At 43.9% G+C, this 26,968-nt stretch overlaps 1 long non-coding RNA gene across 1 annotated transcript in view; it reads right to left on the reverse strand.

The window, feature by feature from the left end:
* Positions 1-4,798: 4,798 nt before the first annotated feature.
* LOC127568845 (uncharacterized) overlaps positions 4,799-26,968 on the reverse strand; it is an 87,313-nt gene continuing 65,143 nt past the window's right edge. Inside the window, exons 2-3 of the long non-coding RNA XR_007956088.1 lie at positions 11,150-11,278; positions 4,799-4,926 (exon numbers count right to left, since the gene is read on the reverse strand). This is a non-coding gene — a long non-coding RNA (uncharacterized LOC127568845). The remainder of the gene's footprint in view (positions 4,927-11,149; positions 11,279-26,968) is intronic.

Consider the following 26,968-nt stretch of genomic DNA (forward strand, 5'->3'; position numbering starts at 1 on the left):
AGGCACAATCAGACAATCAAAAACCAGAAGGGATAAAACCATAGTAGCTATGTTGTCACCCAAAGATCAGGACTTCTGATCCAGACACATAGAATTTAAATTTGGTTGATTAAATAATTGGTAACTGGTTTACTATTGTCACATGTACCGAGGTACAGTGAAAAACTTTGTTTTGCATGCCATCCATACAGATCTTTTCAAAACATAAGTACATTAAATTAGTACAAGAGAAAAGTAATAACAGAATGCAGAATATAGTGTTATCGGTGAACAGCTTCAAGTTCCTGGGCATCAACTGGAACGCCAGTGGCTCTACTTCATTAGGAGTTTGAGGAGATTTGGTACGTCACCAAAGACTCTTGCAAATTTCCACAGATGTACGGTGGAGAGCATTCTGACTGGTTGCATCACTGCCTGGTATGGAGGCTCCAATGCACAGGATTGAAAGAGGCCGCCGAGGGTTGTAACTCAGCCAGCTTCATCACGGGCACAACCCTCCCCACCATTGAGGACGTCTTCAGGAGATGGTGCCTCAAGAAGGCGGCATCCATCACTAAGGACCCTCACCATCTGGGACATGCCCTCTTCTCATTACTACCATCGGGGAGGAGGTACAGGAGCCTGAGGACTCACACTCAGTGATTTAAGAACAGCTTCTTCCCCTCTGCCATCAGATTTCTGAACGGTCCATGAACCCATGAACACTACCTCATTATTCCTTTTATTTGCACTATTTATTTATTTTATAATTTATAGAAATTTTTATGTCTTTGCACTGTACTGCTGCTGCAAAACAACAAATTTCATGACATATAAGTCAGTGATAACAAACCTGATTCTGATTCTGATTCAGTTACAGAGAAAGTGCAGTGCAGGTAGACAGTAAGCTGCAAGGACAAGGTAGATTGGGAGATCAAGAGTTCATCTTCATCATAAAAGAAGTCTGTGCATGAGTCTTACAACAACAGGATAGAAGCTGTCCTTCAACCTAGTGGGTCAAGCTTTTTTATCTTCTGCCTGATGGGAGAGGAGAGAAGAGAGAATATCCAGGTAAGGAAGGGTCTTTAATTATGTTGCCTGCTTCCCGAGGTAGCTGGAAGTGTAGACAGGGTCCACGGAATGGAGGCTGACTTTCATGATGAATTGAACTGTGTCCAGAACTCTCTGCAATCTCTTGCACGTTTGGGCAGAGCAGTTGCCAAACCAAGCTGTGATGCTTTCTCTGAATGCTTTCTATGGTGCATCTATAAAAATTAGTAAGGGTCAAAGGGGACATGCCCAATTTCCTCTGTCTTCTGAGGAAATAAATGTGCTCATGTGCTTTCTTGACATGGCATCTACGCGGTTGGACCAGAACAAGTTATTGGTGATATTTACACCTAAATTCTACCATGTGGACATGAAGACCCACCTGCATCACTAATGTCCTTTGGGGGAAGAAATCTGCCATCCTTGCCCACTCTGGATGATATGTGACTCCAGGCTCATAGCAGTGTGGTTGATTCTTTACCCTGAAATGACCACTCAGTTTGTGGGAATGCAGGAATGAGATCAGGAACATCACTGGTGCATCCGTCCCCACTATCGGAAGTATCTACATGAGACGCTGCCTCAAGAAGGCAACATCTATCGATAAGATAAGATAGGATAAGATTTCTTTATTGGTCACATGTACATCAAAACACACAGTGAAATGCATCTTTTGCGTAGCGTGTTCCGTGGGCAGCCCGCAAGTGTCGCCACGCTTCTGCACCAACATAGCATGCCCACAACTTCCTAACCCATACATCTTTGGAATGTGGTAGGAAATGGGAGTACCCGGTGGAAATCCATGCAAACTCCTTACAGACAGCAGCGGGAATTGAACCCGGGTAGCTGGCGCTGCAATAGCGTTAGGCTAACCGCTACACTACCATGCCTGCTTATACTGACGATAACTAAAGACCCCCACCATGCCATCTTCTCATAGCTACCATCGGGCAAGAGGTACAGAAGCCTGAAGTTCCACACCACCAGGTTCAAGAACAGCTACCTCCCTTCAACCATTTGGTTCTTGAACCAACCTGCACATCTATGCCATGTCTCACCAAAACGTGGCTTACACCTGCTTCACTTGACTGTGCCACACAACCTGAGGGCTTCTTGTTTCAACAATGTACCGGATGGTGCTCTTGGGCAAAGTTAAAGGCGGAAGGGTCTGCTTCTTAACACCTCGTGGTGCTCAGACGTGACGAGTTCTTGCTCACCCAGCTTGGAGTATCTAACAGTGAAGTGTTGCCCATACTACCTGCCATGGGAGTTCACTTTGCATCATGGTAGTGTAGCATGACACTATTACAGTGCCAGTGACCCGGGTTCAATTCCCACCTCTGTCTGTAAGGAGCTTGTACGTTCTCCCCGTGTTTGCGTGGGTTTCCTCCGGGTGCTCCAGTTTCCTCCCACATTCCAAAGACGTACAGGTTAGGAAGTTGTGGGCATGCTATGTTGGCGCCGGAAGCGTGGCAACACTTGCGGGCTGCCTCCAGAACATGCATTTCACTGTGTGTTTCGATCTACATGTGACTAATAAAGAAATCTATCTAATTTTCTTCCTTCTTGTACAAATAGTGTATGATTTATGTTTTTCTTGTGAATGCTGTGTATCTGATGCTATGTGCCTGTGATGCTGTTGCAAGTATGTTTTTCATTGCACCTGTGCACACATGTACTTGTGCAGATGACGATAAACTCGACTTTGACTTTGAATGGGAAATGAATTCAGCCAGCAACCTCCTGCCACCCAAAAATTAATAAATTAAAAAAGAAAACCTCAGTGCAATAGGGGATGCTGAGAATAAATTAAGTTTTGGTGTTGTGTTGGATAGATGAGCTTATTGACCTGGATGGCCTTTGTTCCTCCATATTTATCTGATGATCTTGCAAACTAGAATATTTATTTATCCTGAAACAACAGAATAAGGAGGGGAAGGCGATCACTTCCCTCGTCTATACTTACTCATATTATAAACTCTGAAGTTGGTTGTTCGAAGACATCAGTCAAAAATCAATTGCGCATTCTTTCCAATATAAAATGAGATGTGGGTCTCTAATACTTGGTATAAAAACAAAATCGCTCTCAGCTGTCAGAAAATATTCACCACCTCACGGCACAAGCATTTTTTATTTTATGTATCTCTGAATTATTAGGCAGTTTTTCACCAATTCAAAACGTTGACCTGTTCTTTCAGGAAATCTGCCCTTAATGGTGTGTGCAGCTTTTGTGTTACAAAGGGATATTCTGCAGCTGTAATAATATATAAAATTGAACTGAGTTTTTTTTTGCTGTCGGACAAGTCCCTTTAGACTGTCTGTCTGGTGTTTGCTTGAGAATGTAGGAGAAGGACTGGGCCAAGAAACCCCATGAGTCTATTCTGTCTCTCATTTAGATTGGGGTTGGTCGCATCTCAACTTTATGTACCCAGCCTAGTTTCACATCACTTGACCCTTCACAGAATGTGGATTTTCACTGTCTTTTATTGTCCATCCCTGAAATTCCCCTTAAACTGAGCAGTCGTTTTAGAAGGTAGCTTAGAGTCGACCACATTGAGTCCTCGAGTCACTTACATGCCAGATTGAGCCAGATTCCCCTCCCTGAAGCATCAGTTGACCAGATAAGTTTTCATGGAGCAACAAAGGACTGCCGATGCTGGAAGCTAGATTAAAAAGCACAATGATGCTGGAGGAACTCAGCAGGCCAGGTGGCATCCGTGGTGAAAAACGGGTCAGGACCCTTCTTCAGGACTGAAGATAGGAAAAGGGGAAGCCCAATATATGGGAGGGAAAAGCAGAGCAGTGATAGGTGGACAAAAGAGGGGAGGCGGGGTGGGCACAAGGTGGTGATAGGTAGATGCAGCACAAGGTGGTGATTGGTAGATAAGAGATCTTTATCTTTATTTGTCACAGGTACATCGAAACACACAGTGAAATGAATCTTTTGCGTAGAGTGTTCTGGGGGCAGCCCGCAAGTGTCGCCACACTTTCGGCGCCAACATAGCACGCCCACAACTTCCTAATCCATACGTCTTTGGAATGTGGGAGGAAACCGGAGCACCTGGAGGAAACCCACGTAGGCATGGGCTTTCTAGAGTGTTTCCTTCAGTCCTCCAAATCTGCAAAACTGCAATTTTCTACGAACAATATTATCTCTAAAAAGAAAGTTTCAAAGGATTTTACATGAGAACTGGTAACAGTCAACTGTTTCATATTTAGACTTATTGTCTTATGAGGATAGGCTTTTCTCTTTGGAGAGAAGGAGGATAAGAGGTGACTTGATAGAGGTGTACAAGATGATAAGAGGCATAGATCGAGTGGACAGTCAGAGACTTTTTCCCAGGGTGAAAATGGCTAACACGAGGGGACATAATTTTAAGATGAGAGGAGGAAGGTATCTTTTTATGCCAGCTTTAATTAATGAATGTGAGAAAACATTGAAAGACTGGCTGTAGGGGCAGACAAATGGTCGATGAAAGTCAACACGGAGCAGTGTGAGGTGATGCACAATGACAGAAAGAATAACAAGAGAAAATGTAGACCAAAAGGCACAACTCGAAAGGGTGTTCAGGAACAGAGGGTCCTGGGAATATGTGTGCATAAATCTTTGAAAGTGGCAGGGCACGCTGAGAGAGTTGTTAGTGAAGGTCATAAGATCTTATAATTCATAAAGAGAGACATAGTCACAAAATAATACAGCACAGAAACAGGTCATTCAGCTCAACTCGTCCATGCCGAACAAAATGTCCATCTAAGCTAATCCCATTTGCTTGCATTTGCCGCATATCTCTGGAAACCATTCCTGTCAATGTATGTGTTCAAATGTCTTTTAAGTGTCGTTATTGTATCCACCTCTACCACTTCCTCTTGCAGCTCGTTCCATACTCTTACCACCCTCTGTGTGAAAGAGAGGCATAAATCAAAATGCAACACAGTTATGTTGAATCAGAACAAAATGCTGGTTAGGCCAGACTGGAGAATGTGGTCACCTAATTTGAGGAAGGATGTGAGGGCCTTTGAGAATATGCGGAAAGAGACTTGTCGGAGTAATTCCAGGGATGAGTTATTTCAACTACAAGGACTGGAGAAGCTGGGGTTGTTGTCCTTGGAGTCGTGTAGGTTGAGACAAAGTTTGGTAGAAGAGGATAGAAGTAGATGATTGAAGAAGATATGATAAAACGGTGGAAGCTGCTGGAATCAGTCGACGGTTGACAGGCCGGGGATCACAGATTTAAAGTGAAGTGCAAAGGAGCACAGAGGAAGTAAAGAATAATACTTTAACATAGAGTGATTAAGATCTGAGACTCAGTGTCTGGAGGGGTGGTGGGATCAGAATGAAATATGAGGGGTTTGGATAGGTAGTTGAGGGAAAATAATTTGCAGAATTAGAGAGAAAGAGTGTGAGAATGGGGCAGATGGGATTTCTCTACTAGGGTCAAGTATAGGATTGATGGGCCAAATGGCCTCTGGCTGTGACGTAACAATTCCATGTCTCTAGAAACTTACAAGCCCCAGTGGGACTCAAACTCATCAGTTGGTATCAATAGTTCAGGTCTCTGGACACAACTTTAAACTTTATTTATACAGCGTGGTAACAGGCCCTTCTGGCCCAACGAGCCCGCGCCGCCGAATTACACCCATGTTAACCTACTAACCCGTATGTCTTTGGAATGTGAGAGGAAACCAGAGCACCCAGAGGAAACCCACGCAGACACAGGGAGAACGTACAAACTCCTTACAGACAGCACCTGGATTTGAACCTGGATCGCTGGCACTGTAATAGCGTTACGTTAACCGCTACACTACTGTGCCACCATGTGAACAATATGCTACCAGATCCTTACTTGAATACTGTGAAACAGACTCAGTGCTGAATGTTCAATTGACCTCTCATTTATTTTACAGGGATGGAAGGGCAGAGGGGTGAGGGTGCTGGGGCAGAGGGGGGCGCAAGGAGATGGAGGTAGAGAAGGGAATGGAGGTACTGAGGGAGGATAGTGTTAGAGAGGGGGAAGGAGTTACTGAGGGGTGGAGGAGAGGAATTATTGTGTGAATCATTAAAAAATTAAGGGACAAATTGTTAAAATAAGAAGAAGCATTGTAATTCAAAGTACAGGGATAAAAAGCAGAAGTTTAACCATAGAACCATAGAACCATAGAACCATACAGCACAAAACAGGCCCTTTGGCCCACCGTGTCGTGCCATCCATCAGACCACCCTCACACTACCTAACCCCTTCCTCCCACATATCCCTCTATCTCACGTTCCTCCATATGCCTATCCAACAAGCTCTTGAACCTGTTCAATGTATCTGCCTCCACCACCACCCCAGGCAGTGCATTCCATGCACCAACCACTCTTTGGGTGAAAAACCTCCCTCTGACATCTCCCCTGAACCTCTCACCCATAACCTTAAAGCCATGACCTCTCGTCTTGAGCATTGGTGCCCTGGGAAGGAGGCGCTGACTGTCTACTCTATCTATTCCTCTCAATATTTTATATACCTCTATCATGTCTTCTCTCATCCTCCTCCTTTCCAGTGAATAAAGCCCTAGCACCTTAAGCCTCTCCTCATATTCAATACTCTCCAATCCAGGCAGTGTTCTGGTAAATCTCCTCTGCACCCTCTCCAACGCCTCCACATCCTTCCTATAATGAGGCGACCAGAACTGAACACAGTACTCTAAGTGTGGCCTAACTAGAGTTTTGTAAAGCTGCATCATAACCTCGCGGCTCTTAAACTCACTCCCACGATTTATGAAAGCCAACATCCCATTGGCCTTCTTAACCGCTCTTTCCACCTGTGAAACCTATTGGTTCGGGAGAGACTAAGTGTTGGGGAGTGCAATTATGTCTGGGCCGTTGGATCAGATGGGACACTGTGAGATCCTCTACAGAGAGGCCAAGTGGATCATACAATGGCAGGACTTCATCCTGCCCTGGTATTCCTGATTTATCCCTCGCATCAGCCAACTTCCATAATGACCACTTCAGCTCCCGTAAATTAAGTGACAATAAACGCTAGCGTTCCGCTGGTCTTGCCCTGATGAGAACTGCCCTTTCCCTTCTTCCTGCCCATGGTCTTCTCTCTTGATATTCTGGTCTCATGTTAGGTTTCCAACTCCAGTTGGGTGTATTCCTGGAGATGTACCACTGTCCGTCCATCATAACCACTGTGTCCAACAAAAGAACTCACACATCTCCAAGTGACAATAATAAACCAATACCAATACCAGCATGAGGTTTCAGTTACTTTTGTAAGCAGAAAAAACACCTGCATCTGAACTCACTCCTTAACTACTCCAGAGCACTGACCAGGAGATAACAGCAGCACAGGAAATCAGGGAGAGAGCAGGAGAATGATACTGAAATGGAGGATCAACCATGATTAGATTAGAATAGATCAGGTTATTGTTAGATAGAGCAGGGGTGCAATTAAATACCTTGTTTGCATGAAGCTCACAGAGTAAACAGTTTACATGGCAATACTAAATACAACACTGAGTGCGAAAGAACAGAATGGTGCAAAGGTTGCAGTGCAGTCTGAATTACTGCAAAAGAAATGCTAAAGTGACAATAATGGAATAACCGAGAGAGGTGGAGTTAAGTGACTGTCGGGAGCACTGCTGGAAAGAGGACATGAAAGAGGTCTTGGGTTCAAGAGTCGGACAGCAGTGGGGAAGAAGCTGTTCTTAAGTCTGGGTGTCCGGGCTTGCAAGCTCCTGTATCTTCTCCCAGAAGGTAGAAGAGAGAACAGGGAATGGCCAGGGTGGCAGGCATCCCTGACGATACCACTAGCCTTCCTGAAGCAAGGTACCGTGAGGATGGACTGGATGTAAGGAAGTGACGAGCCTGTGACGGACTGGGCAGTGTTTCCCACTCCTTGTAGGTTCCATTGGTCCAGAGCAGAGCAGTAGCCATACCAGGCTGAGATGCAACCCACCAGAATACTTTCTAGAGCACATCTGTAGAGGTTTGAAAGAATCCTCGTGGCCAAGCCAAATCTCTGACACCTGAGATTGTACTTAATGGCGGAGCAGTCTTAAAGAACCAAATAGCATTCTCCTGCTCCTAATTTATCTGTTTTTTTCTGACGCTGTATACAGCATAGGACGAACATAGGACAGTACAGCCCAGGACAGACCCTCAGCCCATGGCATTGTGCCAAACTAATTCAATCATTGATCATATCCCCCCCTTCTCTGCATATTCATGTGTCTACCTCAGAGTCTCTTAAACACTCCTATGCTATCTGCCTCCAGCACCCCTGGCAGCGCATTCCAAGCCCCCACCATTCTCTGTGTTTTTAAAACTCGCCTTGAACGTCTCCTTCGTACTTTCCCCCTCTCACCCTAAATACAGAAGATAAGATAAGAAATCTTTCTTAGTCACGTGTACATTGAAACACACAGTGAAATGCATCTTTTGCATAGAGTGTGCTGGGGGCAGCCCGCAAGTGTCGCCATGCCTCCGGCGTCAACATAGCTTGCCCATAACTTCCTAACCCATACATCTTTGGAATGTGGGAGGAAACTGGAGCACCCGGAGGAAACCCACGCAGACATGGGGAGAACATACAAACTCCTTACAGAGAGTGGCCGGAATTCAACCTGGGTCGCTGGCGCTGTAATAACGTAATGCTAACCGCTACACTACCGTGCCTACCCTCTAGTACTAGGCATTTTGACCTGGGAAAAAGGTACTGGCTGTCAACTTTATCTATGCCTCGCATAATTTTATAAACTTCTATCAAATCTTCCCTTAGCCTCCGCACCACCAGAGAAAACAGCCCCAGCCTGTCCAACCTCCCCTCATAACACACGTACTCCAAACCAGGCAGCATCCTGGTAAACCTCCTCTGTACCCGCTCCAAAGCCTCCACATTCTTCCTATAATGGGGCGACCAGAAATTAACTGAATGTGACCTAACCAGAGTTTCATAACCAGTTTCCTGGCTCCTGAACTCAATGCCTTGACTAATGAAGGCAAACATGCCATATGCCTTCTTTACCACCCTATCGACCTGTGCTGCCAGTTTTCGGAAGACATGTACTTGGACCCCAAGATCCCTCTGTTCATCGATGTGGTCAAGGATCCTACCATTAACTGTGTACGCTCCCTTTATGTTGGATCAGCACCTCACACTTGCCCGGCTTAAACTCTTTCTTCAACTTCTCCGCTGATATGGAATATGGGCATTTGGCCTAACTGGGATGTACTTTCAAATGCAGGAAATTCTAGGATAGTCACGGAGGATTCCCTTCTGTGGCTTTCCTCCCACTGCTACGAGAATCCATGGTGTCAGCTTCTCTGAATATTTGTCAATCTAGTTTGTTGAAAGGTGCATTCAGGCAAGCATTCATTATGCAAGTGGACTGACCCTGTGACTTGAAGCAAGCTGAACTCTTCCACTCAAAGGCGAAACAGATTATTCTGTAATGCACAGCAGCCTGATAAATTCTGACATTCTAAACAATCAGCAACAGCCATAAACAGGATAGGCAAATGACTGCACAACGGGCAGAATTATGCGACTGCCTGCAACAATCCAGAGAGATGTGCCGAGTCTTTATTTAGCTTTGATAGTCTCATTAACGATTCACGTACATGCCAAATGTCAGCTGTATTGAGAGTTCGGGAGTAGGGGCTGGTCTCATTGCTTCAGTGATTAGTCTTTGGAAGAATCCCACTGAATGTATAGCCACACACTCTTAGGGTCCCTTGCAAATACTGGCATGGACCTTGAAATCCCTATAATCAGGATCAGAATCAGGTTTATTATCACTGACTTATATGATGTGAAATTTGTTGTTTTGTGGCAGCAAATATTGAGACACACGCTCGAGGACTCCTGTAAATATCAGGGGCTGCTGTAACTATGGCAGGGTATTGGGAACCTCTGTTAATATTGACAGAGGATCCCGAGGATTCCTACAAGTACTGTCAGATGGCTGAGAACCCCTATTAATACTGAGATACAATGCCAAGACCCCTGTGAATATTGACACAACTTGGGAAAAGCTGTTAATGTTGAAATAAGCTCCTGTTTTTACTGACAAATATTGACACTCACCTGGGAGTCTGTGCCAATATTGAGGTGTTCTGTAAATATTGAGACAAACTCCTGGAAACCATGAGAAATGTAAATCAGATGGCAAGGGGCTCCTTTCAAATATCAGGACACTTTTCTGTAAATATTGGCACAAGTTCAAAGACTCCTAAAATATTGTTACTTAAAAATAAGTGAACACTCTAGGGTACATCTCAATTATTACATTTGTCATAGGCTCAATGCAAATAGTAAAACATTTAAAAAATAATACTGCAGATGCTTGAAATCTGAAATGAAAAGAGAAAATGCTGGAAACACTCAGAAGGTCGGGCAGCATCTATGGAGAGAGAAGCAGTTAACATATTGGGTCCGAGATCCTTCATCAGAACTGGGCAAGAGAGTAAACAAGTTAGTTTTACATTGTAGGGAGGGTGGGGCAGGGATGGATAGGACAAAGGGACTATCTGTGATAGGGTGAAGCTATAGTTGCCCTGGTAATTCAACTATTAATGAAGCCATTTGGTTACTAGTTTAATCAGGGAGGTTAAAGAGTGAGAAGACAAACAAACAATGCCCTAATTGATCCATTAACTGGATGCCTCCATAAACATTGGGGCAGGCACAGTAGTGTAGCGGTTAGCATAAGGATTTTACAGTGCCAGAGACCCGGGTTCAATTCCGGCCGCTGTCTGTAAGGAGTTTGTACGTTCTCCCCATGTCTGTGTGGATTTCTTCTGGGTGCTCCGGTTTCCTCCCACATTCCAATGACGTACGGGTTACAAAGCTGTGGGCACGTTATGTTGGTGCCAGAAGTGTGGCGACACTTGCGGGCTGTCCCCAGAACACTCTACGCAAAAGATGTATTTCACTGTGTGTTTCGATGTACATGTGACTAATAAAGAGATCTTATCTTAACTTATAACCTGGACAACCCTGCCTTCATCCTATTACAGATGTTCCCTCTGTCCTTTCCATTCCTCCCCCACCCTTTGCAACTTAAATGTTCTCAGTTCTGCTGGAGGGTCTTCGAGTTAATTCTGTTTCTCTCTCCACAGATGTTGACTGACCTGCTGAGTGTTTCCGGCACTTTCTGCTTCCGCCGCAAAGGGTGACATAGTCCAGGGACCCTCTTTCCAATGTTGTCACATTTCCAGTGCTCCCCTGTGCTAACGTCAGGAATCCTGGAAACCTTGTTGCTGAAGAAAGGGTGGAGAGGGGAATCAGATAACTGGCGATCTGTTTGTTCAACATAGCAGTAAGAAACATGCTGGTATCTATAAAGGTGCAATAGCAGAACACCTTGAAAAGAATAGTAAGATTGAGCAGAGAATGCAAAGAAAATCATGTTTGATCAATCATCTGGAGAACTTCAAGGATGTGATTAGTGAAATAGATAGAGGAGAACCAGTGCATGTGATATATTTGGTATTGGGCTTGGTTTATTATTGTCACTTGTACTGAGGTACAGCAAAAAACTTGTCTTGCAGACCGATCATACGGGTCAATTCATTACACAGTGCAGTTACATTGAGTTAGTACAGAGTGCATTGATGTAGTACAGGTAAAAACAATAACAGTACAGAGTAAAGTGTCACAGCTACAGAGAAAGTGCAGTGCAGTAAGGTACAAGGTCACAACAAGATAGACCATGAGATCAGACTCCATCTCATCATATAAGGGAACCGTTCAATAGTCTTATCACAGTGGGGTAGAAGCTGTCCTTAAGTCTGTTTGTACGTGCCCTCAGGCTCCTATATCTTCTACTTGATGGAAGACGAGAGAAGAGAGAATGTCCCGGGTGGGTGGGGTCTTTGATTATGCTGGCTGCTTCACCAAGGCAGCGAGAGGTAAAGACAAGAGTCCAAGGAGGGGAGGCTGGTTTCCATGACGCACTGGGTTCTGTCCACAACTCTCTGCAGTGTCTTGTGGTCCTGGGCAGAGCACTTGGTGTACCAAGCTGTGATGCATCCAGATAGGATGCTTTCTATGATGCATCAATAAAAGTTAGTGAGTGTCAAAGGGGACATACTGAATTTCTTTTGCCTCCTGAGGAAGTAGAGGCGCTGGTGAGCTTTCTTGGCTGTGGCATCTACATGATTTGTGGAAGACTTTCCATCTGGGAGTAAGTCAACAAGGAATTGAGGGTAATATGCTGAATATATGGATTGGGAATTGATTATTAGGAAGAAATCAAAAAATGGGAATAAATAGATTTTTTTTCCTCAGGTTGACATACAAAGATTTAATAGAATGTTGCCAGGACTCGAGGGCCTGAGTTATAAGGAGAGGTTGGGTAGGTTAGGACTTCATTCATTGGAGTGTAGGAGACTGAGAGGTGACCTTATGGAGGTGCATAAAATCATGAGGGGCGTAGATAGGGTGAATGCACTCAGTCTTAGGGAAAGGCAATCAAAAACAAGAGGGCATAGGTTTAAGGTGAGAGGGTAGAGATTTAAAAAGGACCTGAGGGGCAACCTCTTCACACACTGGGTGGTATGTATATGGAATGAGCTGCCAGAGGAAGTGGTTGAGGCAGGTACAATAATGACATTTAAAAGACATTTGGATAAGTACATGGATAGGAAAGGTTTGGAAGGATATGGGCCAAACGCGGGCAAACGGGAGGAGCTTAAGTGGACATCTTGGTCGGCATGGATGAGTTGGGTTGAAGCGCCTGTTTCTGTGCTCTATTACTCTATGACTCCGTAGCTGCTGGGATACCACAAAGATCAGTGCTTGGGCCCCAGCTATTCAAGATCCTTGTCAATGATTTGACTGAGGGGATAAAATGACACGTTTTCAGGTCTGCTGATGATATTAAACTAGGTGGCATTGAGTACAGAGGAGAATGCAGAGAGCCTTTAATAAGGAAAGTGAGTGGGTAAGATTGTGGCAGATGGACTATAATGTGGAAAATTGTGAAGTTATTCACTTTGATGCACAAAATGGAAAAGCATATTTGCTAAAGGTTGAGAGGTTGGAGAGCCTTGATGTTCAAAGGTAAGTCAAGTCAAAGTCGAGTTTATTGTCATATGCACAAGTACATGTATGCACAGGTCCAACAAAAAACTTACTTACAGTATCACAAGCATATAGCATCAGATAAGCGGCATTCACAATGAAAAACATAAATTAAACATAAATTATACACAATTTTTACAAGAAAGGAAACAAATAGAACAGAAGTCCATTTTAATGCAAAGTGATCATAAGTCTTGCTGATCTGTAGTGATTAGGGTTTTGCTGGTTGATTCCAGAACCAGGGTCTCCTTGTGCACAAATCATTGAAGGCCAATATGCAGGTGAAACAAATAGAAAGACAGGAGTAAGGAATTGTACAGGGTCTTGGTGAGACTGCCCTTGGAGTATTGAGTACATGGAGAACTGTAATCCAGATGTGAAGGTGACAGGCAAGGACACAGTGGCTGGGAGAGAACCACTGATGGTCGGGACCTCTGGGTGATGTTAGAAGGTGCAAAGAGAAGCAGGAATTTCACGTGACTGATAAAAGGACGTGAAGTATACCGAGACCAGCAAGCTTTGCACCTTGTCAGTCCACAGTCTTCACCATTAGCAAGTGTTGCAGAGACAGCCAAGCCAGAGTAGGACACTATTCAACAAGGAGTTGGTCACTCAAGGTGGAAAAACATTGTCCAGTCTTCCATTATCTACCACCCAAACTCTTGGCTTTTTGTAGGACATCTCATGGCCCTGTGGTGCTGTACATTGAATAGGGTGGTGAAGAAGGTATTTGGCACGCTTGCCTTCATCGGTCAGGATATTGAGTACAGGGGTTAGGACGTCAAGTTACAGCTGTACAAGATGTTGGTAAGGCCACATATGGAGTACTGCATACAGATCTTGTGACCCTGCTATAGGAAGGATGTCACTAAACTGGAGAGAGAGCAGAAAAGATTTATGAGGATGTTGCCAGGACTGGAGGGCTTGAGTTATAAAGAGAAACTGGATAGTCTGGGACTTTTTCCCTGGAGCGTAAAAGGCTGAGGGGTGATCTTATAGAGGTTTATAAAATCATGAGGGGCATAGATAAGGTGAATGGCCACAGTCTTTTCTCCAGGGTAGGGGAATCCAAGTCTAGAGGGCATGGGTTTAAATTGAGTGGGGAAAGATTTAAAAGGGGGTGTAAGGGACAACCTTTTCACAGAGGATGGAACGAGCTGCCAGAGGAAGTGTTAGGGGTGGATACAATTATGCCATTCAAAAGACACTTGGACAGGTACATGGATAGGAAAAGTTTAGAGGGATATGGACCAAATGCAGGCAAATGGGACTAGCCTAGTTAGGCAACTTGGTTAGCATGGATGAATTGGGCTGAAGGGCCTGTTTTCATGCTGTACAACTCTATGGCTCTAATACCACTGCTGCAAAGTAGAACCTCACAGCCAATTTGCATATTACAAGGTCCTATTAGAGGCAACGAGCAGATAATCTGACTTCGTGAAGTGACCTGGGTGATAAACATTAACAGAAAACCAAGATTAGCTCTGTTTATTACCAAGACATTCAGAGCAACAGAGTAAATCAATCCCGTCATTGTTAAGAGGAATAGATAGAGTGGACAGCCAGCGCCTCTTTCCCAGGGCACCAATGCTCAATACAAGAGGGCATGGTTTTAAGGTAATGGGTGGGAAGTTCAAGGGAGATATCAGAGGAAGGTTTTTTACTCAGAGAGTGGTTGGGGCATGGAATGTGCTGCTTGGGGCTGTGGTGGAGGCAGGTACATTGGTCAAATTCAAGAGATTACTAGATAAGCACATGGAGGAATTTAAAATAGAGGGATATGAGGGAGGAAGGGGTTAGATAGTCTTAGGCGAGGTTTAAATGTCGGCATAACATTGTGGGCCGAAGGGCCTGTATTGTGCTGTACTATTCTATGTTCTATGTTCTATTGTTACCAGTGAGTAAGCTGAGAGGTCTGAGAGTATGAAGGAAGTATTCTCAGAGCTGATATCCAAAGCAAAAATTCCTGCAGCAGTGGTACTGATAAATGCAGAGGAAAGTTCTAGTCTATATCGAGAATCAAATAACAACAACCCTAAACATGAGCACATTCCAGAGGTGGTCTCAAACATTCTCATTAGATCACATTGTAAAGGTGCTACTACAACACAAAAAGAAGTTAATCTATCAGCTCTTGGGGTAGTGGAAGGACAGTATGACCTTCAGTGATTTTTTAAAGGCTTATTGAGCTTTAACTGAACAGTTTCTTCCACTTAGAAGGAAGGGAAACAAGAAATTTCAAAGGAAAGATTTGGATGGAACAAAACATTTAAACCAGATTAAGGATCACAAAAAAAGGAAAGAGCGTTTACAACATGAGACTGCCAAAAATAGCTTGTAAGCAGCCGCAGTGATCAATTTTTCTCACGTCCATTAGGTCCTGCCTGAAAACAGTCTGCTACAGACAGGTCACAGTATCATGAGCAGCCAATCTGTCCAATACAGAGAGACAGTACTCTGGCGACCACTTTTCAGAAATGACTTCCATTTCTGGATGCTTTGACCTCTCCCTGAAGGAAACATGGTGAGGTGGGGAGTGTAATGTGTCCTCAATCAAGCTTTTGTGTTCCCCATCTAATATCAATGTACGATACTGGCTATTGAATTTTAGCTCTTGTGAAATGCCATGGGACATTTGGTACATCAAAGCTGCTATATAAATGAAGTTGTTGTGTTGTTAAATTTAATATGCATCCATACCCTAACCCGCATCAGGCTATGTTCACACCTCAGCCCCTTTGCTAGCCTTCTGAGGAGGACAGATAAGCAAGGCCTCAATTTTTAATAAAAACAGAAGATGCTGGAAACACTCAGCATAAAGAGTCACACGGCACAGAAACAGGCCCTTCGGCCCAACTGGTCCATGTCGAACAAGTTGCCTAATTGAGCTAGTCCCACTTGCCTGCGTTTCGCCCATATCCCTTTAAACCTTTCCTATCCATGTACCTGTCCAAATGCCTTTTAAGTGTTGTAATTGTACTATTCCCTCTGGCAGCTCGTTCCACATACTTGCCACCATCTGTGTGAAAAAGTTGTCCCTTCGGGTCCCTTTTAAACCTTTCCCCTTTCACTTTAAACCCATGCCCTCTAGTCTTGGACTCCCCTACCCTGGGGAAAAGACTGTGGCTGTGCATCTTATCTCTGCCCCTCATGACGTCACTCTTCAGCTTCCTACGCTCCAGGGACAAAAGTCTCAGCCTATCCAGTCTCTCCTTATAACTCAAGCCCTCCAGTCCCTCTGTCTATACCTCTCGCTGCCTTGGTGAAGCAGCCAGCATAATCAAAGACCCCACCCACCCGGGCCATTCTCTCTCCTCTCCTCTCCCATCAGGCAGAAAATACAGGAGCCTGAGGGCACGTACCACCAGGCTCAAGGACAGCTTCTATCCCACAGTGATAAGACTATTGAACGGTTCCCTTATACAATGAAATGGATTCTTGACCTCACAATCTACCTTGTTATGACCTTGCACCTTATTGTCTACCTGCAATGCACTTCCCTGTAGCTGTGAAACTTTTCTCTGTATTCTGCTATTGTTTTTACCCTGTACTACCTCAATGCACTGTGTAATGAATTGATCTGTATGAACAGTATGCAAGACACGTTTTTCACTGTACCTTGGTAAAAGTGACAATAATATACTAATACCAATACCAATACCCTGTAACATCCTCATAAACTTATTTTGCACCCACTCCAGTTTAACAACATGGTTAAGGAAGCATCAGTAGAAAGTTATTCTTTCAGGCCCAGGACACTTGATATCCATTTTTAACCTTTGATGTCTTGGTTTTGCAATCCCCTGACGTCTTTGCTCCTCCACAGAACCTATTTCAGCACTTTCTCACTGACTGCCTCGCCACTTCTTCCACATCCATCAGTACTCAACCTCTCACTGCTGTGGTTGGAGGTTTCCACTTGTTTCAGAAGGGCATCAATCATAATGGTGCCCAAAGAGAGCAGGGTGAGCTGCCTCAACAACTATCTCCCAGTAGCACACACATCCACGTCACCGCCTGGTATGGAGGCTCCAGTGCGCAGGATCAAAAGAGGCTACAGAGGGTTGTAGACTCAGCCAGCTCCATCACGGGCACAACCCTCCCCGCCATCGAGGACATCTTCAAGAGGTGGTGCCTCAAGAAGGCGGCATCCATCATTAAGGACCCTCACCACCTTCTTCACGTTACTACCATCGGGGAGGAGGTACAGAAGCCTGAAGACCCACACTCAACGATTCAGGAACAGCTTCTTCCCCTCCGCCATCAGATTTCTGAACGGTCCATGAACCCTTGAACACTACCTTGTTATTCCTCTTTTGCACAATTTAATTTTGTAACTTATAGTAATTTTTATATCTTGCACTGTACTGCTGCCGCAAAACAACAAATTTCATGACATACATCAGTGATAATAAACCTGATTTTGATTCTGATCTTCTCCTCCACTTCCAGCCATTTGGCCATCCCCAGTTTCCTTCACTCTACCATTGGTAGCTACAGAACAAAGGCATAGACTATTTTCTAAACGGGGAGCGAATTCAGAAATTGGAGGTGCAAAGGGACTTGGGAGTCCGAGTGCAGGATTTCCGAAAGGTTAACTTGCAAGTTGAGTCAGTAGTGAGGAAGGCAAATGCAATGTTAGCATTCATTTCGAGAGGACTAGAATATAAAATCCAGGTTGTAATGCTAAGGCTTTATAAGGCGTTGGTCAGACCACATTTGGAGTATTGTGAGCAGTTTTGGGTCCCATTTCTATGGAAGGATGTGCTGGTGTTGGAGAGAGTCCATAGGAGGTTTACAAGGATGATCTCAGACATGAATGGCTTAATGTATAGGGAGCATTTGAAGACTCTGGGCCTGAACTCCCCGGAGTTTGGAAGGATGAGGGGGGATCTCATTGAAACCTACCAAATATTGAAAGGTCTAGATAGAGTGGTCGTGGAGAGGACGTTTCCAGTAGTGGGAGAGTCTAGGACCAGTTGGCATAGCCTCAGAATAGAAAGACATCCCTTTAAAACAGAGATGAGGAGGGACTTCTTTAGCCAGAGGGTGGTCAATCTGTGGAATTCATTGTCACAGACGGATGTGGAGGCCAAGTCACTGGGTATATTTAAAGCGGAGATTGACAGATTCTTGATTAGTGAGGGTGTCAAAGGTTGTGGGAAGAAGGCAGGAGAATGGGATTGAGAGGGAAAAATAAATCAGCCGTGATCGAATGGTGGAGCAGATTCAATGGGCTGAATGGCCTAATTCTGCCCCTATATCTTATGTCTTATGTTTCATGGTCTTCAGTTACCAATGCCTGATTTCTGGATTTACCTCCTTAAATCTCCACACCTCTCCTTAAACAGTCCTTAAAACCAAGCCTGGTGCTACCTTCCTCAATATCTCCTAATGTAGTGAGGTATTAAATTCTTTGAGGAAGGTCCTCTCTGAAGCTCCTTGGATCCTCTCATTATTGTTGTTGCACGGGGCATTAATTGTGTGGGGTGAGTTGGCAGGACTTCTGGGCCACTTCCTGACTGTTATTGTTTATGTAACAATTGATCACATCTCTCAGCCCCTTATGCAAATGGAACGAGCTGCCAGAGAAAGTACTTGAGGCAGGTACAAAAACAACATTTAAAATGTACTTTGACAGGTACATGGATAGGAAAAGTTCAGAGGCATGTGGGCCAAACTCGGGCAAATGGGACTAGCTTAGGTGGGCAATTTGGTCGGCATGGACAAGTTGGGCTGAAGGACCTGTTTTCGTGTTGTATTACTTCCAAATGTACCAATTATCCTGTACAACTTTTACCCACAACCTTTAGACTCCAGAATGAAAGACCCAGAAGTTCGATCGGTTAGCTTAATGCTATTACAGCGCCAGTGACCCGGGTTCAATTCCAGCCACTGTCTGTAAGGAGTTTGTACGTTCTCCCCATGTCTGTGTGGATTTCTTCCGGGTGCTCCAGTTTCCTCCCACATTCCAAAGATGTACGGGTTGGGAAGTTGTGGGCATACTATGTTGGCGCCGGAAGCGTGGCGACACCTGCGGGCTGCCCCCAGAACACTCTATGCAAAAAATGCATTTCACTGTGTGTTTCGATGTACATGTGACTAATAAAGAAATCATCATCATCATCTCCACATTCTCTTGCACTCCCCTTTCCTTTGTGCATGAATGTTTGTGGTTCCAACTTTCAGTTTGGTTCAGTCATTGGCTAACTGGCCCCAGAGCAGAAAGATTGAGCTGAATCACAACTTCATCATGTAATCTCTGCTGACACTCGTGTGCAGTAGTGAAGCTTAGCCTTGTCAGAAAAATGCTGTCTTTTGTTCAACACTGGGCACTAGTTAAACAGCGGAAATACCAAATACAATAGACACATAGAGCAGAGCTGCTGTCTCACAGCTCCAGTGACCCAGATTCAATCCTGACCTCTGGTGCTGTCTGTGTGGAGTTTGCACATTCTCCCTGTGACCACGTGGTTTCCCTCTGGATGGTCCGGTTTCCTTCCACATTCCAAAGACATGCGGGTTGATTGGCTGGTAAATTTTCCCTACTGTGTAGCAAGTGAATCTGGGGTGAGTTGGATGGGAATATGAAGAGAATAAAATATTAGGGTAGGATTAATGTCAAAATGGGTGATCAGTGGTTGGTGTGGACTGAAGGGCCTATTTCTGTGCCTTCTATCAAAGTCAAAGTCAAAGTCGAGTTTATTGTCATATTCACAAGTACATGTGTATACTGGTGCAATGAAAAACTTACTTGCAGCATCACAGGCACAGAGCATCATTTAAGCAGCATTTACCAGAAAAACATAAATTAAACATAAATTATACACAATTTTTACAAGAAAACACAATTCGAAAAAAGAAAAAAACAGAGTTCATTTTATTGGTCATGGTGTTGCTAAACTGTAGCGATCAGGGTTGTGCCAATTCGTTCAAGAACCGAATGGTTGAAGGGAAGTAGCTGTTCTTGAACCTGGTGGTGTGGGACTTCAGGCTTCCCTACCTCCTGCCCGATGGTAGCTTGAGAAGATGGCATGGCCCAGATGGTGGGGATCTTTGATGATGGATGTTGCCTTCTTGAGGCAGTGCCTTCTGTAGATACTACCGATGGTGAGGAGGGACGTGCCCATGATGTACTGGGCTGAGCCCACTACTCTCTGCAGCTTCCTGCGCATTTGAATTGCCGTACCAGTCCATGATTGAACCAGTCAGGATACTTTCAACAGTACATCTTCAGAAGTTTGTTAGAGTGTTCGGTGACAAGCCGAACCTCCTTAATCACCTAAGAAAGTAAAGATGCTGGTGTGCTTTCCTTATGATTGCATCATCTATGTGCTGGGCCCAGGACAAGTCATCCCATGTGTTAATGCCCAGGAATTTAAAGCTGCTGACTCTCTCCACCACCAATCGCCCAATGTAGACTGGCGCATGTTCGCCCTCCTTCTCCTTCCTGAATCAGCTCTTTAATTTAGCTGACGTTGAGGGAGGGGTTGTTTTTGCGGCAGCACTCAACCAGGTGATTTTCATTCACAAGCAGTTTAATTGGGCGCTCGTCTCATTTGTTTGCTGAATCTTGCTCTGGAAAAATTACGGCTGCCTTGTGTTGTTGGTCAGCGAGAATGGCAACACATTGCTGAAAATGTGATGGTGATTGTCAGGATTTACAGAGAGATCTTGATCAGATGGGTAAGTGGGCCGAAGAATGGCAAATGGAGTTTAATTCAGATAAGTGCGAGGTGTTGCAGTTTGGGAAGGCAAATGAGGGTAGGACTTTCACAGTGAAGGGCAGGGCACTGGGGAGTGTTGTAGAACAGAGGGACCTAGGAATACAGGTACATGCTTCACTGAAAGTGGCATCACAGGTAGACAGGGTGGTGAAGAAGGCTTTTGGCACACTGGCCTTCATCAGTCAGGACATTGAGTATAGGAGTTGGGATGTTATGTTGAAGTTGAACAAAACATTGGTGAGGCTGTATTTGGAATATTGTGTTCAGTTTTGGTCACCCTGCTACAGGAAAGATGCCATTAAGCTGGAAAGAGTGCAGAGGTGATTTATGAGGATGTTGCCAGGACTTGAGGGACTGAGTTATGGAGAGAGGTTGAGCAGGTTGGAACTTTTATCATTGGAACATAGGAAAATGAGGGATAATCTTATAGGGGTGTATAAAATTATGAGGGGCATAGATAGGGTGAATGCACACAGTCTTTTTCCCAGGGTTGGGGAATCAAGAAATAGAGGGCATAGGTTTAAGGTGAGAGGCGAGAGATTTAATAGGAATCTGAGGGGCAACTTTTTCACCCAGAGGATGGTTAGTATATGGAATGAGCTGCCAGAGGAAGTGGTTGAGGAAGGTACATTAACAACATTTAAAAGGTACTTGGACATGGATACAAAAGGTTTAGAGGGATATGAGCTAAACACGAGCGATTGGGAATTGGAATCTTGGTCAGCATGGACCAGTTGGGCCGAAGGTCCTGTTTCCATGCTGTCCGACTCTATGACCCTATAAACCAACTAGTCTGGGATGCCTTGTGCTACCTAATCAATTTAATCATTTTCGGTTAATGGCAAGAAATCTGGGTTAAGAAGCTTTATTGTGTATTAAAAGGTCTTTCTGTCTCGACTGATTGATTCAAAGTCAACTTAGGTGTGCCGAGACAGAGGCAATAATGGATAACCTCAGGAAATACTGGTGTGGCTTGAAAGAATCAGCCCTTTCCCGAGCCAGACATATTTATTGTATTCTTTTTCTTTCTTTCCAAGTCAGTACTTAAGCAGCTAGAAAGCAAATAGCAGTTCCTCCCACAAGAATAAATCATGGACGGCAGTATAGTTAAACAAAATTCTATACTGCTGTTGTAATATGCAAGTCTTTCATTTCTCAACAATGACACAAGAGCTCAAAAGAAAGATTTGTATTTACATTAACATCTTATCTCCAGTCCAGGAAATGGCTCAAAGCCCTCTGCTTCTAATCAATTACTTTGAAATGCAATGGTTTATTTGCAGATGCAACAAAAACTTGTGCACAGCAAGATTTCAGAACCAGCAATGAAGGTGTGCTGCCTTTGAGTTTATTTTTGGTGTTTATTGACTTGTTGTATGGTTGCAGGGGGTTAGCACTGAGAAATGTTTACCGGGATACAAGAGGAGGCCTTGCTGCTTTTCTTCAAATAGCTGTACAGTTTCTCTTAATATTTTATCGTGGTGGAAGCAGATATGATAGCAATGTTTAAGAGGCTTTTAGACAGACACATGAACAGAAGAGAATGGAGGGATTATAGACCATGTGCAAGCAGATGGGATTAGTTTGGATTGACTTTATGGTTGGCACAGACATTTTCCCAGGGTAGAGGGAATCTAAAACTAGGGGGTATAGGTTTAAGGTGAGAGGGGAATGATTTAAAAGGGACCTGGCAACTTGTTCCATATACCCGCTGGTGGGTATATGGAACGATCTGCCAGACGAAGTGGTCGAGGCAGCCACCATCGGGCAGGAGGTACAGAAGCCTGAAGTCCCACACCACCAGGTTCGAGAACAGTTACTTCCCTTCAACCGTTCGGTCCTTGAACCAACCTGCACAACCCTAATCATTACCTCAGCATAGCAACACTATGGTCACTTTGACCACTTTGCACTACAATGGACTTTTTTTTTGTTCTAGTTATGTTCTTTCTTGAATAATTTTTGTATAATTTATGTTTTTCTTGTGAATGTTGTTTATCTGATGCTATGTGCCTGTGATGCTGTTGCAAGTAAGTTTTTCATTGCACCTGTGCATATGACAATAAACTCATCAATAAACAATACAATTGCAATGTTTAAAAGACATTTAAACAGGTACATGGATTGGAAAAGTTTAGAGGGATATGGGCCAAATGTAGGGAAATGGGACTTGCTCAGTTGGACAACCTGGTCGACATGGACAAGTTGGGCCGAAGGGCCTGTTTCTGTCCTGCACTGTTCTATGACCTCAGGACATTACAAGGTAAATTATAACCAAATGATTGAAGAGCAGTTATTGCTGGAATTGGGAGGCGCTGGATTTTGTACAGTAATGGTTATTTGACAAGCGATTCCCCTTGTTACGGTCATTTGAAAGAGATTTGCCCTTACAGAATTCACAAATCACGACCAAAAAGTCTGATATACCAAATAAAATTCATTGTCATGGGATCTGTGCATCAATTTTCGGCTCGCATTTCTTGGTGCATGCACAGATGATGTGGTTTTGCACTACAGAAAATTGCAATATGGACCGTTCACTGGAAACACAACCCCTGTTGCCCCCGTTCACCCCATCCTGCCCAATAACACAGGAATCGCCTGTACTGGCACTCCAGAGTTCTGGACCATTGATCTGGAGTTGTGGGCTCAAACTTCAGTAAAGCAGCAGCAAATTTAAATGAAAGTAATTAAATAAGATACAAAAGCCCGAAAGCACGTATCACCAGGCTCAAGGACAGCTTCTATCCCACTATTATGAGACTATTGAATGGACCTCTTGTATGATAAGATGGATGCTTAACCTCACAATCTACCTCATCATGGCCCATGCACCTTATTGTCTGCCTGCACTGCGCTTTCTCTGTAACTATGACGCTATATTTTGCATTCTGTTATTGCTTTTCCCTTGTACTACCTCAATGTATTGATGTGATGAAATGATCTGTGTGGATGGCATGCAAAACAAAGTTTTTCACTGCACCTCAGTGCACGTAACAATACGAAACCAGTTTACCAATTTATGAATGTTAAAGATGTTGGATATGAAATAGTTCTTGCTCAATGACTGTTCAGCACTTTACAGAGTTAATATGATTTGTTAATACCAATTATAAAATCCAGAAGTAAAAAGAAAGTTGGTCATAAAGGTATCAGACTGTTCTAAAAAGCTATCAGATGAATAAGGTTAAATTGGCAAATAAATTGGTTTATTATTGTCACATGTACCAAGGTACAGTGAAAAACTTTGTTTTGCATGCCATCCATACAGATCATTTCATCATATCAGTACATTGAGGGAGCACAAGGGAAAAGCAGTAGCAAAATGCAGAATAAAGTGAAACAGTTCCAGAGAAAGTGCAGGGCAGGGAGAAAATAAAGTGCAAGTTGTAGGTTTTGCCTATGTGTGATTCCAGACCCATCAATGCAGTTTGCTTTGAAATGCCTCCTCTGTTTAGGAACAATTAGACATGCACAGTAAATGTCAGCACTACCAGTGACGTACACATCCCATTAACAAACAAATAAAAAATGGGTCTATGAAACCCCTGACTCTCTGCTTCAGAAGGTCACTAATGTAAGCAACAACTGAGACGACAATAAGCATTTCTTTGTTGTGTATTGACTCCAATCTCTCTCGATGGTCAACTTCTAATGTTCTGCACAGGCCATTGTTACTTCTTATTTACCATGAGGGAACCATTAGAATAAGCAACACACAAAGAACTGTCAGGACTCAGTGGGTCGGGCAGCATCTCTGGATGGAAATGGACAGTCAATATTTCGGGTCATGACCCTTCATCTGGACTGAATGAAGTGTCTCGACTCAAAACATTGACTGTCCATTTCCCTCCATGGATGCTGCTTGACTCACTGAGTCCTGACAGTTCCTTGTGTGTTGCTCCAGTTTCCAGCATCTGCAGTCCCTTGTATTTCCATTATAATAAACATTCGGATTGGAGTCATTTAGTTCAGAACTTAACTTCCTGTACAGATACACAATGAAGAACTATTATTTGTGTATCAATGGGTGGTTTTACCCATCTTTAACCAGTTTATCCATCTAACTCTTCGCTGTTCTTCATTGCTGAGCTGAAGCCACACAAATTTCCATTTAGATCCCAAGGCTCTGCACAGTATCTGCTCTGAAAAACCTGTCTCCCTGCCTATTTCACAGTCTCTCTCTTTCATATTACAGAGTAAATTATATATATTATGTTACCTCTTATCTCTGTTCACAGACAAAAAGATCAAAGACTTTCCAATATAACAAGAACAAAGTTTGCAGAAACAGACTAACAAATTGATCCATGAGTCTATAATAAAGTAACACAGCAAACCAGTGTGTGTCTCCAATAGCTGCTCCACATGAATTGATTTCTGAGCCACTTCGTAATGGTTGTGCAGCCTTTCAGGATTCAGTACTGTTGAACAAGTGCTGGAAGGTTGTAAATTAACAATATATCATCAGCATTAAACTCTGGCACAGTGGCATATCTAGTGGATCTCCAGCCAAACAGCACCAGAAACCTGGGTTGAATCCTGACCTTGGGTGCTGTCTGTGTAGAGTTTGCACGTTTCCTTCGGGTGCTCCAGTTTCCTCCCACATCTTTAGAAGATTGAATTCGAAGGCAGAATACAAGGTTAATGGCAGGATTCTTAGCAGTGTGGAGGAACAGAGGGATCTTGGCGTCCACGTCCATAGATCCCTCAAGATTGCCGCGCAGGTCGATAGGGTTGTTAAGAAGGCGTATAGTGTATTGGCCTTCATTAGTCGGGGTACTGAGTTCAAGAGCCGCAAGGTGATGTTGCAGGTCTATAGATCTCCGGTTAGAGCACACTTGGAGTATTATGTTCAGTTCTGGTCGCCTGATTATAGGAAGGATGTGGAAGCTTTAGAGAGGGTCCAGAGGAGATTTACCAGGATGCTGCCTGGATTGGAGACCATGTCTTATGAGGATAGGTTGAGTTAGCTTGGGCTTTTCTCTAAGGAGAGAAGGATGATGAGATGTGACTTGATAGAGGTGTACAAGATGATAAGAGGCATAGATCATTTGTCAGAGACTTTTTCCCAGGGCGAAAATAGCTAACATGAGAGGACATCATTTTAAGGTGATTGGAGGAAGGTATAATGGGGATGTCAGAGGTAAGTTTTTTACACAGAGACTGGTGGGTGCGTGGAACGCACTGCCGGCAGAGGTGGTGGAGGCAGATACATTGGGGACATTTAAGATACTCTTAGATTGCCACATGAATGATAGAAAAATAGGGGGCTATGTGGGAGGGAAGGGTTAGATAGATCTTAGAGCAGGAGAAAATGTCGGCACAACATCGTGGGCCGAAGGGCCTGTACTGTGCTGTAATGTTCTATGCTCTCTGTTCTAATGTGCAGGCAGATGGAATTAGTTAGATTGGTATGGTCGGCACAGACATGGTGGGCCAAAGAGCCTGTTACTGTTCTGTTCTGTGTAAAGCATACTGAGACTTAATGCACAGATGTAACCAAACAACATCTTCATTCAACTAATGTACAGAATTATAGAGTTATATAGTTAAGGAGGCAGCTGTTCAGCCCATTTTGTTTGTGCTAGTTCTTTGGTAGAACTTTCTTCATAACTACTTTGCATCTTTCGCGAAGAACTTTGACATTGTACCCCCAACAATGATGCAGTTAGGGCCTGTCACTTTAAAAAGTGCAGCAATGGCCTGCTTTCTTGTGTTTCTTTTCATCGCCAGACTGCTGCTTCATCACATATTTACAGTCCAGCCTAACAACAGCGATGCCAAATGCTGATTGACATCACATTGCGTGGATGCATGTCACATGCATGGGAGAGGGCGATCCAAAGTTCCTGTGCGTGCAATGCATACAGTAAAGTCCCAAATCGATTTTACTCTGCAATTCCATCATCTGCCATGGAAAAATTTGCACTTTGCAATTGAATTTCTAGCCACAATATGTAGTTCAAATCCCGAGGGATACCGATTGTGACATGATCATGTATAAGGGAGTATGTAAAACACATAAACCACTTGCAGAAGTGGCCAAGATTGTTGCGCCTGAGAGAATATCTAAAGCAGACCAGACACTTGTAACAGAGACATTCTCTTAACAATCAGAGCACCAATTACAGCCAG

The sequence above is a fragment of the Pristis pectinata genome, chromosome 3, assembly GCF_009764475.1.
Source record: "Pristis pectinata isolate sPriPec2 chromosome 3, sPriPec2.1.pri, whole genome shotgun sequence".
In the NCBI taxonomy this organism is placed as follows: domain Eukaryota; kingdom Metazoa; phylum Chordata; class Chondrichthyes; order Rhinopristiformes; family Pristidae; genus Pristis; species Pristis pectinata.